Raw genomic sequence first — 5,768 nt, 5'->3', positions numbered from 1 at the left:
CTTAGCTTTTGTTCCCCCAGGGGGGAACATTTTGCTGTTTATGTCAAGCTACAGGGTCTGGGACTTGAACCATGCAGTTGGCCATGAGGGATCCAGTGCCTTAACCTCCACCTCCACACCACTTGCTGGCCCTGTAATTCCTAATGTTTTAACATTTTTCTTTTTTTTTTTTTTAATGAGTAAAAGACACACACAGGGAGACAGTTACACACACACACACACACACACACACACACACATCAGCATTCTCAACTAGTCTTGACACTGCCCCTCAGCTCCAGCCAGTCCCTGATTATGGCATTATGGCATGCACCTGCATGGCATCGACAAGGAGGTCTCCAGACAGAAGCCCAGAACCTTCCGTGTGGGCCAGCCTCTCAGAGTATCCAGATGTACCACTAGGCTAGTATCCAGCCCCATGACTAATCTTTTGTTACCAACCTACAACATTTATTAGATAAAGAAAACTTAATAATGCCTACTTTTAACTTCTATTTGTCTTATTATATTTTTTCAGTTTGTTGTCTTTGTTTTATTTATTGGGTTAACTTTTTAAATGTTTTTTCTATGCGAAAATGGATAATGACTTTTCCAGTAACCCAATATGTGTTTGTTTGTTTGTTTGTTTGCTATAGGGCACATGCGCTTGTAAGAGAGAGACAGAGAGGGAAAGTGAGAAACCACCCTGGGGGTGTGAGAGCAGATAATCCCCTTCAGATAACAATCCCTTCTCTCCTCCTGGGATTTTGGACATGCATGCACATGCCCAGTGTGATTCTCAAGCCACAGGATCCAGGATTTGAACTCTGAAGCTGCCCATGTGGGATCAGCACCTTAACCTCGATATAAAACACTAACTCATTGTCTTTGTTTTGTGCTCGAAGATTTCCATATCGTTTTTGAGCCTCTGGGTTATCAAAGATCAGTAAGTACTCTGCATGTAGTTTATTGAGGTCTCTAAGTGCTCTTTGAAGTATGTGTGTGTGTTTGAATATGTTTTGCCATGTTCCTCTGGTGAGATTAACGTGTAAGAAGACAAGACACCCCCGACGAGACAGCCTCCATTAGCAGCGACTTCTTATCTTCTCTGGCTCTGAACTGCTCTGGAGGAAGCCCAGTCTACAACCCCTGTTGATTGCTTTCTCTGTCATAGCAAAAATTCAGAAGTAAAGGGTATACTTTGAGAAATGATAGGGTAAGAAAAAGCATGTGTTCATCAGCATCCCCACCTCAAAATGCAAATGCAATCGTCCGTGTGGATTTTACTTTAATGCCTGGTGTGTATGTCTCTCTTTCTCTTCGATTGCTCTCCAAGACAAAGTTCAGGAGAAAACCCAGCAAGTCTTGCTACTATGCACTGTATCAGGAAAGTACGGTTACTGGTCTCTTTAGCTTCCATTGGTCCCTCACTGTTTCCGGGTGACCATAGCACGTATTCCAGTGCAGTGGTTCTCACACGTGGTCCGAGTCAGTGCCATCTCTATCAATGTCTGGCCTTGGAGTTCCCACCCCTGACTCAGTGAGTCGGAAGCACAGGGTCCGGCATCCCGGCATCTGTGTCGTAAGGAAAGATAACTTGGGAACTGTCCTCCTAACGCATTTGCTCTCTCATGCCCCTGTGACCAATGTCCTTTTCAAATTCCCAAACGTATTTCTTCATTCGTTAGTCTTCATTTGGTGAAAAGTAATCAGAAAGACTCTCTCCCACCTAACACCCTCGCATCTGCCACCCGCATGCCCGTGTCCTCCATCCTCTGCTTTCCTTCCCGTTAGTTCCCTGCTCAGGGACAGCCTGTGTGTTTCTGCATTACTGCGCATCCTGTCACCCACTCAACTCCAGGCAGATGGCTCTCTCTCTTTGACATCATTATTTTCCCCCTTAATTACATCATGTCATTATCGTTAACAACAAAACAAAGGAAAACAAAACAAGTTACACTGTCCTTCCTAAGTCAGTCTCTCCTGATTCTGCACCCCTTTCTAGGTAGGCTCAGACATCTTTTTTTTCCTTTCCCTTCAAAGAAAAACGTCCTGGACTGAACAGTCTTCTCCCTGAGTCTCCACTTGACCTTAGTCACGGCTCGGCCTGCCTTTGTCCACCGACACTGCTCTTATTCAGGACACCACCGACGCGCATGTTCCGAGCAGCTTCCTACTGAAACCAACCACAGCAGTCGCCATACGTGTGCCTCTCTGCATTTAAAGATCTTCTTATTTGGCTTCAAGTGGATGATTTGCTCTTAGTTTCCCCACCCTTCCATGGCCTGTCCTTTGCAGTGTCTTCTCATCTCCCCGCCTTTAAAACTGTGTCCATTGGATCTCAGTGTTTAGAGCTCTGTTGCTTTCCAGCCACATATTCTACCTTGAGTATTTCTTTATTTTTAAAGAATTATTTTATTTCACTACATTTATTTTTTTTATTTTAATTTGACCAGAGAAGGACAGTGTGTGTGTGGGGTGGGGGGGGGGCAGAGAGAGTGCAAAAGAGACAGAGAAACTGAGAGAGCAAGCCACCAGGTCAGAGACTTGAACTGTGGTTGGCCATGTGGGAGTCCAGCGCCCTTCACCACCATGCCACCTGCTGGCCCCATACTTTGAGTATCTTAACCTAGTCTCACAGGTTTAGATACTATGTATACACTAAGGTCTCCCAAGGCTTAATCTCTGTCCTCATAGTCTGAGCTGGTCTCTTGATAACTTCACTTTAATGTAGAATAAGTTGGGGTCAGCAGGTGGCGTGGAGGTTAAGGGCGCTGGACTCCATATGGCCCACCATGGCTAGAATCCTGGACCTGGCAGCTTGCTTTCTCACTTCCTCTCTCTCTTGCTTGCTCGCTCACTTGTTCTGTTTCTCTCTGGTCAAATTTAAATAAATAAATAAATGAAGTTCAATAAAAGAATTCATTTAAAAAGTATTGAATAAGTTCCTCAAAATAGTATGTCATTAACATTCCCTGTCCCCAGACTGTCTGTCTACGTGCTCAGGGAAAAGTCATGCGATCATCCGGAGTCCTCTCTCTCACATACCACATGCAACCAGCGAATTAAGTCAGCTCTGAATTTAATGGGTATTCCCCCGCTGTATTTTTCATAAAGTCCAATGTCTTTTTTGTTTTTTTATTTCACACCACTCCTTTATTATACTGATCTGAAAAAATTGAGTAGTTATGCTCGAAATGAGTACTGGGCCCACATGACTGGACCACACAACTAGGACATGATTCAGAAATAAGACACAGTAGAAGACACGCTCGAATGTGGTCACAAGGCATTGTGCTGCCGCAAATCGAGGGGGAGAGGTCTAAAACACATGGTAGGATACACTCCCCCTTGAGGTGGAGGAGCCGATCCCAGTCTGTGAGGAGTGGCTTATCTTCTGGCGACCACTGTGGGACTACTTCGGTCACCACCAGGAACCACAGAAGGGCTTTTGTTTTGTGTTGTTTATATATATGTATATATTTCTCTCTTTTTTTTTTTTTTGTAAAAATGCAGCACCTTAAATCAGGATTGATCCCAGTCTTCTGGAGCCAACTCGAGGGTCAGGAGGAAGTCGTGTTTTGTGTCTTTAATCACCATGCACGTTCTATCATCTTCCACTGGAAGGCCTAGTGCCCATCAGGGACCTGCCTCCAGAAAAGCACAGGCCTGCCCCCGGGAGCACAAACAGGCCCTCTGACTTCTCGGTGGTCTTGCCTTAGCATGGTTCCTCCCTAGCCCTACTCAAGCAGGTCCATGTAAACAAAGCTCTAACAAATCCGAGTGCCCGCCTCTCACTCTCAGGTAAGAGGAACCTTCCCTCGACTTGGACTGAAAACCTGTGCCCTAGACTGCATGAAGCGAACGGTGCAGGAGACACAATGGCCGAAATGAAAATAGGAGCCACTGGTCCCATCTGTGACCTCAACCTCAGATGCCTTCAGATGTGGTCAGTGTGACATGTGCAGGGGAGGGTAGAGAGGGATGGGATGGGCAGGGAGGAGGTTCCTCAGGATGGTGGTCTGCCTGCTCGCCTTCACTTCTTGGCCTTGCCCTGGGCAGCCACAGCTTCCATGGCTTTAGCACGGTCTCTTCATCCCCCAGGAACTACATGGGCTTGATGGGCTTCAGGTTCTTGTCCAACTCATAGGCAATGGGGATACCTGTCGGCAGTTCAGCCCCACGATAGCCCCTTCAGAGAGACCGTCCAGGTGCTTGGCGATGGCCCGCAGGCTGTTGCCGTGGGCGGTGATCAGCATGTGTTTCCTCTCCTGGATCTGGGGAACGGTTTCCTCATTCCAGAAGGGCAGAGCTCTGGCCACCGTGTCCTTCAGACGCTCACAGGAGGGCAGCTGATCCGGTGAGGTCTGCACACCTGCGATCCTTACTGACGTTGCTGTAGAAGGGGCAGTCGCGCCCCATTGGGGTCAGCGGACATCGTGGGAACGTCTCCAGATCTTCACCTGCGCCTCCCCGTGCTTGGCTCGTTGAGGCGCCACGTCCTCACCACCAGCAGCCATATCTGGCCAATGGCATCCAGCACTGTCCAGAGGGTCCGGATCGCCCTCTTCTGCCCTGGGGTGAAGCAGATGTCAAGTTCGTAGCTGGCACCTCGCAGCCCCAGGCCCAGGGCTCAGGTCATGCACGTTCTATCATCTTCCACCTGAGCTGAAGTGGTTCTCCAGGTTGAGGCGCTCTGGCCGTACCTGGTGAGCACCAGCATGCAGGCCGCCATGGCGGTAGGCTCCCACTGTCATCCTAGCATCCTGCAACTGCATCTTGGACGCGGAATAGTACTGAGTAAACTACCTATGTAATTAAATCCTGTTAACTTGTACCTTTATTTACTCCTTTGTCCCATCCAGTCTCTCCGTAGTGTAACCGCGGTGACCTAAGAAAGGATGTCACTTGTCTTCAAACACTTTTTAATATCACTTCCCCTCAATCACACAAAGCTCAGGGATCCAACAACCACAGCTAGCTCTGCGTATACATCGGAAGGAAACCAGAGGGTGAGCCTGAGCCATCTGCACTCCCTAGCTCCGCACCAGTCACTCAGCCCTGCTTGGGGTACTCTCCGTGCCTATCGTGGGTGAATGGTTGAGTCAAAGCGGCAGGTTCACACAGGAGGCTGTGATGCCACCATGACAAAGGATGGGGTCGTCATTGATGACAGCACAGAGGGACATGGAGGGCATTCTGTTAAGTACGGACAGAAACACACTGCATGTTCTCACTCAGATGCGGAAAGTAAGCAAGGTGATCTCACAGAGAGAGAGAGAGAGTAGGCTGGGCAGGGGCTGGGCGATGGGGTTGGTCAACGGATACAGCATTACGGTTAGGAGGAGGGATTCCTTCCGGCCTTCCGTTGGAGAGTAGGTTTACTACTGACAGTGAAATCGTATGTAACATGTCACAATAGCTAGGAGAATGCAGTGAGGATGTTCTCACCACAAGGAGATGTTAAATGTCTAAGGTGACGGATTTGCTAATTATAGTAACTTCATCAATAAACAATGTCTGCATGTATCAAAACATCACATAATGTCCTATATACAGGTCCAAATAGTATGTCAACAAAAATTAAAATTTCAAAAATAATAAATGTTGTGATTCTCGTGAAGTCTCAAACGATCCGGCCCTGTTTATTTTCTGACCCAGGCTATTGGGTCAACACTAATTTACTCACTTGCTTCGTCAGTGCAGGCCTCGGGTATCTGGAATTCATTAGCGAGTTCCCGTCTCAGGTCCTTTTGAGTGTTCTCTCTGGTGGAACGCCATCCCCCAGG

General features: G+C 47.7%; 1 pseudogene; it reads right to left on the bottom strand.

Moving 5' to 3' along the window:
* Positions 1-3,857: 3,857 nt before the first annotated feature.
* On the bottom strand, positions 3,858-4,714 carry LOC102483887 (phosphoglycerate mutase 1-like; annotated as a pseudogene).
* Positions 4,715-5,768: the final 1,054 nt, after the last annotated feature.

This window comes from Tupaia chinensis, unplaced genomic scaffold (genome assembly GCF_000334495.1).
Source record: "Tupaia chinensis unplaced genomic scaffold, TupChi_1.0 Scaffold143676_1, whole genome shotgun sequence".
Taxonomy (NCBI): domain Eukaryota; kingdom Metazoa; phylum Chordata; class Mammalia; order Scandentia; family Tupaiidae; genus Tupaia; species Tupaia belangeri.
The sequence above is the reverse complement of the archived record's forward strand: the minus strand, read 5'-3'. Positions and strand labels throughout refer to the sequence as shown.